Source organism: Triturus cristatus, chromosome 2_1 (assembly GCF_964204655.1).
Source record: "Triturus cristatus chromosome 2_1, aTriCri1.1, whole genome shotgun sequence".
NCBI lineage: Eukaryota > Metazoa > Chordata > Amphibia > Caudata > Salamandridae > Triturus > Triturus cristatus.
In genome coordinates this window covers 938413509-938427514 of record NC_140581.1, presented here as the reverse complement: position 1 = coordinate 938427514, position 14006 = coordinate 938413509, and the positions used below count along the sequence as shown (strand labels likewise).

Below are 14006 nucleotides of genomic sequence, written 5' to 3'. Positions count from 1 at the left end.
CAACTTTAAGGGACTTCATTTTCAGTGCTTTACAGAGAATTTCTTTTTTCATTTTGTATGTTAGGAATTCACCAAAATCTTCCTAGGCTTTGCTCGATTGGAATTTAACCTGAAAGTGTCTCTATCTCCCTCTGAATATCATCCATAATCTCTTGCTCTGAATACTCCACTTGTATCCCGCTTTGACCAGTTTTGCTGCAAATGTTTCAGGCTGGCCCCTTCTGCCCCTTCCGGGATTTTCAAAAGGTGCTAATTATTTCTTCTCTGGTTATTTTCTAGTGACTCCAACTTTTCCTGCATGCCTGCCCCACTTTCTTTTAGAAGCCTAATGCTTTCTTTGTTTGCCCCCGCTTGCCAGGTCACGTCTTTAACTGTGGATTCCAACACGTGGGTCCTGACAGTAAGATCATCAAACTTTTTCTCCAGGTTGTCGCATGCCAGTCTTATATCTTTTTGGTTTGCTTATGAAGTTTCAAACCTACTCCTTATCTCCATAGTTAATGACTGAATCGATTCAGACACTGGCAGTGATGGTGCGAATATCTGGGGTAGCTCTGCTGACTCCTTCTCTTTCCATACACCATCTCGTATATCTGACCCTCCTTCCTGCACTGCAGAATTTAACTCCCCTACCTCCCCAGCCCCAGCCCCAGGCCCTGCTTCCAAATCTATTTCACCTACTGCTGTATCTTGTACACCCTCCTCTGGACTGGTATATTCTTCTACTGTCAAGACTTGGAATCTGTTTGAATTAGTCAGGTCAGGCTCTCCCAATTTTACTATGTTGCTGTGCACCTCCGCCACCTCCTTTCTATTTTGAGCCTGCAGCTCCACCTGTTTTCCTTCTCCCATTTTCAAGACCAATGTTTTTGGCATTACCTTAAAAAAGGTCCGGAGCGAGGGGGTTACCTTTAGCTTTTGACCTTGAGTTCCAACCCCTTACTTTGATCTTGTCGCTTTACCCCTTCCACCACCCCCTTCCCCTTTTAATACCTGCTCTCCTGGGGTAGCTTAGAGTATTTTACTGTGTTACTCTTTGCTAGTTTAATCTCTGGGATACACAGTGCCTTAGCCTGCCCTTTCATCAATGTACTTCTTGTGCTCCTTAAGATGCATCTATTAGATTTTCCCTGTTACACACTTTTTTTCTCCAGTAGCGGGGAGCTGTCTCCCCTTCTGCCACCCCCCCCGGGTTTGCTGGACTGATTGGAGTGGTCTCCCCCCCTACACCTTACCCATGTTGAGCGGGTGCTCTTGCAGCTGCTGCGCCTATTGCTGCCTCCTTTTCTTTTCTCTTTCTTTCTCCTGAGCAGCTCTGTAATGGCTTTCTGCTCCTCACCCTCTGTAAGGACACCGCTGAATTCCTCCTGGCTGCCCAGGCGAACCGAGTGCCCTCCGCACCTCCCTCCCCTGAAGGGAATCTGAGCTGAGGCTCCATGACCCCTGCAGAGCCCGTGTACGGCTTCAATCCAGTGCAGCTCTGTGCCTGGAATCTCCACGTATGCCGTTTTCTACACGTAATCCTAGCCCCGAACCTCGGAGCACCTGCGACCTGCCGCTAGCCGGCTGCCATGTTCTCCGTGAGGGAAGACAGTAATGATCCAGGCAGACAATACCACAACAATGTTTTACCTCAACAAACAGATAGCAATTAAATAATTTACCCTAAGCAAGCTAGCTTATGGCAATGAGCCAATTTAAGGAGAATCAACCTGTAGACAATTCACCTGCCAGGAAAGGACAACACAGAAGCAGATCAGCTCAGCAGGCAGAACAGCAGCTCACACGAATGCAAGATAAAGCACAGGAGCCTGCAAAGGGTCTTCAGCCTCTGGGGGGCAGCAAGAATAGACCTATTGGCAACAGTGGAGAACAAGAAATACAAATTCTTCACCTTCAGGTTTCAACACCACCTATCAAAAGGTAATGCTCTGTTGCTGAACTGGTCAGGCACATTTGCATATGCTTTTCCTCCAATTCCACTACGACAAAGGGTACTGGAAAAAGCTAGACAACCAGGAACAGACCTAATTCTCATATCCCCTCAATGGGCAAGGCAAACCTGGTACTCAAACCTACTCCAACGGGAGAGAAGGACCTTCTTACAATGCAGGTGGGTCAAATATTTCACCCGGAACCAGCTACACTCAGCCTAGCAGCCTGGCGTCTGAGTACATAGAGTTTGGACATTTAAACTTACTGCAAAGAACAATGGCGATACTAAAGAAGACAGGAAAACAAACCACAAGACAAAGCTATTCAGCTAAATGGAAACAGTACCTCATATGGTGTACAGAGAACAATACCCTAAATTCAATATCCACATAGGAAACAGTGCTCATATATCTTATGCACCTGCTAGACAGCAAGATCAACTACTCATGCCACAAGGTGCACATGGCAGCGATTGTAGCTTACACCAGTGGAGATTCATGTAAACTTTTTTTCACATCACCAGTCATCAAAAGATTCCTGGAAGGTTCCAAGAGAATTGCACCCCCAAGGAAGACTCCAGCCCTGATGTGAAGCTTATACATAGTTCTAAAACAGCTAATGATAGAACCGTTCGGACCCATGCACATAGCAGAACTCCAATACATCACAATAAAGAATGCCTTCTTAATAGCTATAACATCTCTACAGAGAGTAAGTGACCTACAGGCATTAATTAATAACCCCTTCGCTGGTAGGCCTTTTCCCCCCTGTGCTAAGCCTTTTTTTGGCTATTTGGGGTAGTTCGTGGTTAGGCCCCTGCAACTTTTTGATCACATAAGGTATCCATGCCAAAGTTGCGTCCTTTTTTTCCAATGTCATGGGGATTCTAAAGGTACCCAGGGTTAGTGGATTCCCCTGGAGGGGACCCAGAAATTAGCCAAAATACTGTTACATTTCGTTTTTTTTGGGGGAAAAATGGAAAAAAGGGCTCCATATGAAAGCATCGTGTTTTTTCCCTGCAAATGGTATCAAAAAAGAGGTTGTGGTGCTAAAATCACCATCTTCCCAGCTTTCAGGGACAAGCATTTTTTTGTCAGAAAACCAATTTTTTTTCACACAGTTTTGGCATTTTTCTGGGACATAACCTATTTTTGCTATTTTTTGTGCTTTCAACCTCCTTCCAGTTAATGGTTAAAATGGGTATGAAAGCAATAATGGATCCTGGAAAGCTATACATTTTAAAAAAGTAGACAAAATTCTGAATTCAGCAAGGGGTCATTTGTGTAGATCCTTCAAGCTTTCTTCATAGAAACTAACAGTTAAATATGGAATAAATTGAAAATTAGTTGAAAAAAACAGCCATTTGTGTGAGAAGTTGGCCTGATGTATGATGTCACTAGTTATAGTGTACACCTTATATCAGTCCAAATACCCTTATGGTGATTGGTTGTAAAGTCAACCTTATAGACCAGCTATCCTAGTGGTAGCATGGACAAGAGCAGTCTTAGGCTAAACTCTGAATGGCATGTGAAGCCAGCTGTGATACCATATATAATCCCTTGAATACCAAATGAAAGGACACCACAACAGATATATATATAAAATAAAGTGTATTTATTCTAAGCAAACCCTCAGCACTCTTTATGAGTTTAGAGGTAAGTACAACACAGTCTTATTAATGCATACAGTAAGTCACACAGGTAAGTAATACAGTTAGGCCCTAGGGGCCACGCAAACCATATACTAAGTAAGTGGTATAAGAACCACTGTCACGGAAATAGAATAGGCCTAGGCCTAGGGAATCGCTGGGGCTACACTACACTAGCGTTAGTTAGGAAGTGGGAGGCCCACGGGATTCGTGTGCAGAGTGGAAACACTCACGCGTAATGCGTAAAAGTCAATAGCAATGTTACAGTTTAGAAATAGATAGATTTAGGACACTTCCGGAGTAGCTAGGAAGTTGAGACTTGAAAACTAGACACTAGGATAGTCACTATCCTGATGAGCACCGGAGTACCCAAGTTACCTAGCCCACAGGCTGCGGGTGCATAGGGGTGAAGATGCGTCGTTTTTGTCGTCGACTCCTATGGATGCCTGAAGAAAGATGCTGACAGGCAGTCAGGAGAGAGTGTCCGGTGGATCCCAAGCCTGGGATCAAGAAGAGAAGAAACCTGCAAGCAGAGGGGACAGAGTCAAGGTCACTAGCCAGTGACCACGTGGAACCAGGAAGGAACCAGGCGATGTCGTGAAGAGTTGCAGGTGAAGGTGAAGCTTGTCGCTGCAGCCAGGAGGACCAGGAAGCGTCGAGGACGACCAGGACCAGGAGGCGAGCTGTCCCACGAAGGCTCTTGCTGTCGGCGGCGTCGAAGTTGGACTAGGACTCACCAAGCCTTGGCAAGCGGAACCCACGAAGAACAAGGGACTTGCTTCTGGTGCAGACCAGGAAGGTCTGGGGTGCTTCTTCTTTGCAGAGAAGCGGGAGCCAGTCTGGAGGAGCCAAACCAGCGCAGAAGATTTCAGGGAGCGTCGTCACAAAGGCCACTAGCCAGCGGGCAAGCAACCGGACAGACGCGGCAAGCAGGAAAATGCTGAAGGGCCCCACGCAGGACTCGTGGAGTGTGGGGGGCTGGTCTTCGGTGCAGATGGTGCTTGGGGTTGGGGCTTCTCAATCCCCGGTGCACAACTTCGAGCGTACCTCAGAAGCTGCGCTGTAAGTTACTAGCCACTTTTCCCAGGTAGCCGGTCCCACGTCGCTCGTCGCCTCCACGGATCTCAGCTCTGCTGCAGATGTGGATGAGGGTCGGAGAAGTCTGGAAATCAAGGCTCTGGTCGGGCTCTGCAGTCGGTTCCTCGTCGAACGTTTCACAAAGCAAAGGGTAGTCACTTGATGGTGCCTGTTTGCACAGGGTAGCCACTCCTTGGCTACAAGGGAGATTCTTCAGTCTTCTTCTTTTGTCGAATGTCGAAGGTCCAGAGTTTCTGTTCAGTTTTGCAGGTTCAGGATAATCTAAAGTCTTGAGGCCCAACTCCCACTCTTATACTAATCTGGGGGGCTGGGATACCTGCTAGGTCACGCCTTATGGGTGGGACCTGGGAGGGGGTGGTTACACCCACTTCCCTTTGTCCAGTTTCGCGCCAGAGCTGGGGCTGGAGTGCCCCAGCGCCGGTTTGAACTGGACTATGCAAGGAACACCTTGTGTGCCCCAGGCATGTCTCATTCCTTTCAGCCCACCCTGCCCCAATACACTAAAGGCTGTCTGGGGAGGTGCTAGCACCTCCCCAAGCAGGAAACCTATTGTCCAGGCCTCCCTGGCTGGGATCACTCCCAGCTGCAGGAGGTCAGACTTGAGTCGTGGCAGCAGCATCCATTTTGTGATGCTGAGGCTTTGGTCAGAGGCTAACAGTTGAAGTATGATTTTAACATGTCTTTCCCTCTAGAAGGGGGGAATAATATTCTCATGTCCAGAAATGGCATGGGGGTATTATTCCCGAGTGTTAGACACCTTACACGACATGTTTTGATAAAGCCAAACCATAGTTACCATAACCGTCTAAGATTATAAGGCACTTTAAGAGTATATGGTAGGCTATATCATAGAACAGCTATAAGGACATGGTTCCGAAAGCTGCAGACAGGCTCAGCTCATGCTAGAGCACCATCTCACAGGTTACCAAGCACTCTGCCTCCAGGATTGTCAAGGCCTGCCATAGGAGTGACTGATAGGTACACATGTGTCTATATGTAAGTTAGGCATAGGAATACTACACCTAAGCAAGGGGTGATTACACGACCTTGCCCCAGCTGAGTGATCAGCCAGTTGTGTCAAAATGGAAGGCCAGGCCAGGGGTGGCACAATACATGCTGCAGCCCCTGGTAGGCCTAGGGTACACCTATGCCCTGGGTACCTAGGGTACACTGTACAGGGGCCAATAAGGTGATCCTATCCAATTGGGTTATGCACCTAAAGTACATAGTAGTAATTTAGAGAGAGAACAGCAGGGCTGTGGGTCTGATTAGCAGGCCCACAGCCACATCTAAGTCGAAAACCAGTAAAGCAAAAGCAAAAAGTGGGGGTGAACATAGAAAGCAGACCCTACTCTCCTACACAACCCCCCCCCAAACTTAGGGACATTAAACTAACCTTGACCAGTTGAGTCTTCATGTTCTAAGTGGAAATATCTGGAGAGTCCATCTGCATTGGCATGGTCAGTCCCAGGTCTATGTTCCACTGTGAAGTCCATCCCCTGTAGGGAAATGGACCACCTAAGAAGTTTGGGATTTTCACCCTTCATCTGATTTAGCCACAAGAGGGGCTTATGGTCTGTCTGAATCTTGAAGTGAGTGCCAAACAAGTATGGCCTCAGCTTCTTCAGGGCCCAAACCACAGCAAAGGCCTCCCTCTCAATAGCTGACCAACGTTTCTCTCTAGGGGTCAGCCTTCTACTTATAAAAGCAATGGGCTGGTCTTGACCATCTACATTCAGTTGTGAAAGAACAGCTCCCACACCTAACTCAGAAGCATCTGTCTGGACAATGAACTCTTTGGAGTAGTCTGGACTTTTCAGAATAGGTGCACTGCACATGGCCTGCTTCAGGTCATCAAATGCTTTTTGACAGCTTACTGTCCACTGAACTTTCTTTGGCATCTTCTTGGAGGTCAAGTCATTAAGTGGTGTCACTATGGACCCATAGTTCTTAACAAACTTTCTGTAGTACCCAGACAGGCCCAAGAAAGCTCTGACCTGAGTCTGGGTAGTTGGAGGAGCCCAGTCCTTTATGGTCTGGATCTTGCTCTCCAGTGGTTGAACCTGACCCCCACCAACTAGGTGGCCCAGGTATACAACCTTGCTCTGCCCTATCTGGCACTTAGTGGCCTTGATAGTGAGGCCTGCCTTTTGCAGGGCCTCTAAAACATTCCTCAGGTGGACCAGGTGATCCTCCCAGGTGGAGCTAAAGACAGCAATATCATCAAGATAAGCTGCACAATAATCATCCAACCCAGTAAGGACTTGATTCACCAGCCTTTGGAAAGTGGCAGGTGCATTCTTCAAACCAAAGGGCATTACCACAAATTGATAATGTCCTCCTGGGGTCGAGAAAGCAGTTTTGGCCTTTGCACTCTCAGCTAGTCTGATTTGCCAGTAGCCTGCTGTTAGGTCAAATGTGCTCAAAAACTTAGCAGCTGCCAGTCTGTCAATGAGCTCATCTGCCCTAGGTATTGGGTGGGCATCTGTCCTAGTGACAGCATTGAGACCTCTGTAATCCACGCAAAACCTCATCTCTCTCTTACCATCTTGGGTGTGAGGTTTTGGCACAAGGACTACAGGACTAGCCCAAGGGCTCTCTGAAGGTTCAATGACTCCCAGCTCCAACATCTTTTGTACCTCAACTTTTATGCAGTCCCTGACATGGTCAGGTTGCCTGTAGATTTTACTCTTCACAGGCAGACTGTCACCAGTGTCCACCTCATGGGTGCACCAGTTTGTCTGACTTGGGGTCAGAGAGAACATATGTCTGTAGGCCTGCAGAACTTGTCTGCAGTCCTGTTGCTGATGGACAGTGAGGCTGTCAGAAAAGACCACACCATCAACTGAGCCATCATCAGGGTTCTGAGTCAACAGGTCTGGGAGAGGGTCACTCTCTTCCTCCTGCCCCTCATCTGTAGCCATGAGTAGCCCCATGTCTGCCCTGTCAACATATGCCTTCAATCTGTTGACATGAAGCACCCTGTGGGGGCTTCTGGGAGTCCCAAGGTCCACCAAGTAGGTGACTTCTCCCTTTTTCTCAACAATAGTGTGGGGTCCAGACCATTTGTCTTGGAGTGCTGCTGGGGCCACTGGCTCCAACACCCACACTTTCTGCCCTGGCTGGTAAACAGTCAGCACAGCCTTTTGGTCATGCCAAGCTTTTTGGAGTTCTTGGCTTGCCTCAAGGTTTTTAGAAGCCTTCTTCATATACTCTGCCATCCTGGAGCGGAGACCAAGTACATAATCCACTATGTCTAGTTTGGGTTGTCTGAGAGGTCTCTCCCATCCTTCCTTCACCAAACACAGGGGTCCTCTTACAGGATGCCCAAACAAAAGCTCAAAAGGGCTGTAGCCAACCCCCTTTTGTGGGACCTCTCTGTAAGCAAACATAAGGCAGGGTAAAAGGATGTCCCATCTTCGCCTAAGCTTGTCTGGTAATCCTTTTATCATCCCTTTTAGGGTCTTGTTGAATCTCTCAACAAGCCCATTGCACTGTGGGTGATAGGGTGTGGTGAACTTATAGTTAACACCACACTCCTTCCACATTGCAGTCAAGTATCCTGACATAAAGTTGGCACCTCTGTCAGAAATGACCTCCTTTGGAAAGCCCACTCTGGAGAATACTCCAAGCAGGGCCCTTGCCACAACAGGAGCTGTTGTGGTCCTCAGGGGAATTGCTTCTGGGTACCTGGTGGCATGGTCCACTATCACCAGTATGAATCTGTGCCCAGATGCTGTTTGTGGGTCCATTGGTCCTACAATATCTATGCCCACTCTTTCAAAGGGGACCCCCACCACAGGTAGTGGTATGAGGGGGGCCTTTGTAGTGCCACCTGATTTGCCACTGGCTTGGCAGGTGACACAGGAGCGACAAAACTCCTTAGTATCTTCTGACATATGGGGCCAGTGAAAGTGAGGGACAAGCCTGTCCCAAGTCTTGTTCTGGCCTAAATGTCCTGCAAGGGGAATATCATGGGCCAAGGTTAGAAGGAAGCCTCTGAACTTCAGTGGTATGACCAACCTCCTGGATGCACCAGGCTTGGGGTCTCTAGCCTCTGAGTACAGTAGCCCTTCATCCCAATACACTCTATGGGTACCTTGAGCATTCCCTGCAGCCTCAGCAGCAGCCAGCTGTCTGAGGGGTTCAAGAGAGGGGCAGTCTAATTGAGCCTGCCTCAGATCTGCCCTTGAAGGTCCCCCTGTCCCAAGAAACTCAACCTGATCAGGTTCAAGTTCTTCTAGGACAGTTCCTTCAGGGCTCTCAGAATCATCCTCCTGGGAGGGCTGATCCACCACCTGAGGCAGGGGGGAAGGCACAGCCTTAACCCTACTGCTCTTTCTCTTGGATTGTGACTGGTCCATAGTTTCAGGATCCAGCACTTGTTCAGTGTTGCACTTTTTGGCCTGTGACCTGGTCACAGCAAGGACATGTGCATCTATCCCCAGCATTTCTGCATGGGTCCTATACTCCACTTCAGACCAAACTGAAGTTTCAAGATCATTGCCCAGTAAACACTCTACAGGAAGGTCTGAACTAACAACAACTTTCTTGAGGCCAGTTACCCCTCCCCAGGAGAAGTTAACAATAGCCACACTATGGGAGGTAGTGGCATTGCTAGCGTTGATCACTAGGTAATTCTCACCTAGTATGATCTGTCCAGGGTCCACAAAAGCAGGTGTCACCATTGTGACACTAGCCCCAGTGTCCCTGTAGGCCTGAGCCATTCTTTGGTTGATAAAAGGTGTCTGTCTGTACTTGCCCAGGTTACTGGGGCCTACAGTAGAGGACAAAGCTAAGTCCCCATCACAGATCAGGACAGCCTGAGTAGGTACTCTGACTAGGCCAGAATCCTCCTCAGTTCCCAGGGTTAACCCTACTACACCCTTTTGCTGGGAACCACCACTTACAGCTGAACTAGGGGGTACAGTTGCCTTAGGGGCAATGGTGGCTGGGGGCTTATCCTTTTTGGTGCACTCACTAAACCAATGTGAGGTAGACTTACAATAGTTGCACCATGGTTTCTTTTGGCCTTCTTTCTTCTTATCCTTTTTGGAACCACCCTCCCCCTGAGCCTTTTGGGGGCCTGGTGAAGACTTCTGGTCTTTTTGTTTCTGCTCATTACCCTTCTGGTCTGCCTTTTTCTGATCACCGCCCTGGTTCTGGTTTTTCTGCTTAACTCTAGTCCTGACCCATCTATCTGCCTTCTTTCCCAATTCTTGGGGAGAAGTCAGATCAGAATCAATCAGGTGTTGATGCAATAGCTGGTTTTGACAGTTGTTAAGTATTTGTTCTCTCATGATCAAATTATACAATCCTGTATAGTCCTTAACCTTACTTCCCAATAGCCAGCCTTCCAGAGCCTTAGTGGCACAATCTACAAAGTCAGTCCAGTCCTGAGTCTGTGTCTTCTGGGTATCCCTGAACAACAACCTGTATTGTTCAGTGGTTAGGCCAAACCCATCAATCAGAGCACTCTTCAGGACAGTGTAATTATCTGCATCCTCATCACTAACTGTGAGGAGCTTGTCTCTTCCTTTCTCAGAGAAGGAGAGCCACAAGATAGCTGCCCACTGACTTTGGGGTACCTGCTGTACTTTGCAAGCTCTCTCCAAAGCAGTTATCCATTTGTGGATGTCATCCCCACACTTGTAGGGAGGGACAATCTTGCTCAGGTTTCTATTATCATAGTGCCTGTCTCTATCTCTAGGAATGTTGCTGCCACCAGTGGGTTCTAACCCACTTAACTTTTGTTCTCTAGCCAGAGCAAGCTTCTCTTTGGCAAGGGCAAGCTCTTCCCTCTGAATCCTCAGATTAGCCTCCCTCATTCTGGCTGCATGCTCCTTTCTCTCAGGTGAAGTCATTCCCCTGTGAGAGGAAGCATTAGAGATGTTAGAGACATGGGAGTGGATGGATTCCCCTGAAGGGGATCTGTCCTTCCTGTTTCTCTGTGAATGTCTACTTGTGGGTCTGTATGGGGGGACCCCATGCAAACTCCCATGTAAACTTAAGTTAGCCTGGCTAAGTCTCCTTACTTGGCTCTGGCTGTCTACCTCTCCATCTGAAGCCCCATCTGACTCCTCTGTGGTGGGTAGACCCTCCTCTGTGCCTAGGGCACCTTCCTGAGATGCCCTCTGAGCATCATACTCCTCTAGGAGTTGTTTTAACTGAAGGAGGGTAGGGTTTGCACCCTGTTTTATTCCTCTGGAGGTACACAATTGTCTCATCTCCTGGAATGTTAAGGTATCATACCTAGAGGGGGTCTTCTGCAGACCTGCCCCTCCTGAGAGAGCATCTACCTGATCTCCTCCCAGAGGCATGATCTAGTGAGGGTGTGGTGTGTGCACCTACCTACACTAGTTGTATCTACTAAACCTTTCTAGTAGTTGTAGTCAGGGTGTGTTATTCCCTTCAACCTACAACTACAAAATCCAGTAGGACTTAAGTATAATAATCTATGTTATATGTACCTAGACAATATCTGTGTGATCTTTCAATTTAGTATCTCAAGATTACAATGGTATTACAACAGCAAGCTCAGATCCCAACCGCTGCTCACCAATGTGAGAAGTTGGCCTGATGTATGATGTCACTAGTTATAGTGTACACCTTATATCAGTCCAAATACCCTTATGGTGATTGGTTGTAAAGTCAACCTTATAGACCAGCTATCCTAGTGGTAGCATGGACAAGAGCAGTCTTAGGCTAAACTCTGAATGGCATGTGAAGCCAGCTGTGATACCATATATAATCCCTTGAATACCAAATGAAAGGACACCACAACAGATATATATATAAAATAAAGTGTATTTATTCTAAGCAAACCCTCAGCACTCTTTATGAGTTTAGAGGTAAGTACAACACAGTCTTATTAATGCATACAGTAAGTCACACAGGTAAGTAATACAGTTAGGCCCTAGGGGCCACGCAAACCATATACTAAGTAAGTGGTATAAGAACCACTGTCACGGAAATAGAATAGGCCTAGGCCTAGGGAATCGCTGGGGCTACACTACACTAGCGTTAGTTAGGAAGTGGGAGGCCCACGGGATTCGTGTGCAGAGTGGAAACACTCACGCGTAATGCGTAAAAGTCAATAGCAATGTTACAGTTTAGAAATAGATAGATTTAGGACACTTCCGGAGTAGCTAGGAAGTTGAGACTTGAAAACTAGACACTAGGATAGTCACTATCCTGATGAGCACCGGAGTACCCAAGTTACCTAGCCCACAGGCTGCGGGTGCATAGGGGTGAAGATGCGTCGTTTTCGTCGTCGACTCCTATGGATGCCTGAAGAAAGATGCTGACAGGCAGTCAGGAGAGAGTGTCCGGTGGATCCCAAGCCTGGGATCAAGAAGAGAAGAAACCTGCAAGCAGAGGGGACAGAGTCAAGGTCACTAGCCAGTGACCACGTGGAACCAGGAAGGAACCAGGCGATGTCGTGAAGAGTTGCAGGTGAAGGTGAAGCTTGTCGCTGCAGCCAGGAGGACCAGGAAGCGTCGAGGACGACCAGGACCAGGAGGCGAGCTGTCCCACGAAGGCTCTTGCTGTCGGCGGCGTCGAAGTTGGACTAGGACTCACCAAGCCTTGGCAAGCGGAACCCACGAAGAACAAGGGACTTGCTTCTGGTGCAGACCAGGAAGGTCTGGGGTGCTTCTTCTTTGCAGAGAAGCGGGAGCCAGTCTGGAGGAGCCAAACCAGCGCAGAAGATTTCAGGGAGCGTCGTCACAAAGGCCACTAGCCAGCGGGCAAGCAACCGGACAGACGCGGCAAGCAGGAAAATGCTGAAGGGCCCCACGCAGGACTCGTGGAGTGTGGGGGGCTGGTCTTCGGTGCAGATGGTGCTTGGGGTTGGGGCTTCTCAATCCCCGGTGCACAACTTCGAGGGTACCTCAGAAGCTGCGCTGTAAGTTACTAGCCACTTTTCCCAGGTAGCCGGTCCCACGTCGCTCGTCGCCTCCACGGATCTCAGCTCTGCTGCAGATGTGGATGAGGGTCGGAGAAGTCTGGAAATCAAGGCTCTGGTCGGGCTCTGCAGTCGGTTCCTCGTCGAACGTTTCACAAAGCAAAGGGTAGTCACTTGATGGTGCCTGTTTGCACAGGGTAGCCACTCCTTGGCTACAAGGGAGATTCTTCAGTCTTCTTCTTTCGTCGAATGTCGAAGGTCCAGAGTTTCTGTTCAGTTTTGCAGGTTCAGGATAATCTAAAGTCTTGAGGCCCAACTCCCACTCTTATACTAATCTGGGGGGCTGGGATACCTGCTAGGTCACGCCTTATGGGTGGGACCTGGGAGGGGGTGGTTACACCCACTTCCCTTTGTCCAGTTTCGCGCCAGAGCTGGGGCTGGAGTGCCCCAGCGCCGGTTTGAACTGGACTATGCAAGGAACACCTTGTGTGCCCCAGGCATGTCTCATACCTTTCAGCCCACCCTGCCCCAATACACTAAAGGCTGTCTGGGGAGGTGCTAGCACCTCCCCAAGCAGGAAACCTATTGTCCAGGCCTCCCTGGCTGGGATCACTCCCAGCTGCAGGAGGTCAGACTTGTGTCGTGGCAGCAGCATCCATTTTGTGATGCTGAGGCTTTGGTCAGAGGCTAACAGTTGAAGTATGATTTTAACATGTCTTTCCCTCTAGAAGGGGGGAATAATATTCTCATGTCCAGAAATGGCATGGGGGTATTATTCCCGAGTGTTAGACACCTTACACGACATGTTTTGATAAAGCCAAACCATAGTTACCATAACCGTCTAAGATTATAAGGCACTTTAAGAGTATATGGTAGGCTATATCATAGAACAGCTATAAGGACATGGTTCCGAAAGCTGCAGACAGGCTCAGCTCATGCTAGAGCACCATCTCACAGGTTACCAAGCACTCTGCCTCCAGGATTGTCAAGGCCTGCCATAGGAGTGACTGATAGGTACACATGTGTCTATATGTAAGTTAGGCATAGGAATACTACACCTAAGCAAGGGGTGATTACACGACCTTGCCCCAGCTGAGTGATCAGCCAGTTGTGTCAAAATGGAAGGCCAGGCCAGGGGTGGCACAATACATGCTGCAGCCCCTGGTAGGCCTAGGGTACACCTATGCCCTGGGTACCTAGGGTACACTGTACAGGGGCCAATAAGGTGATCCTATCCAATTGGGTTATGCACCTAAAGTACATAGTAGTAATTTAGAGAGAGAACAGCAGGGCTGTGGGTCTGATTAGCAGACCCACAGCCACATCTAAGTCGAAAACCAGTAAAGCAAAAGCAAAAAGTGGGGGTGAACATAGAAAGCAGACCCTACTCTCCTACAATTTGTGTCAGCGTTTTCACCT

General features: G+C 48.4%; 1 protein-coding gene across 1 annotated transcript in view; it reads left to right on the top strand.

Moving 5' to 3' along the window:
• UHRF2 (ubiquitin like with PHD and ring finger domains 2) overlaps positions 1 to 14006 on the top strand; it is an 898530-nt gene that overhangs the window by 325800 nt on the left and 558724 nt on the right. The window lies entirely within an intron of this gene.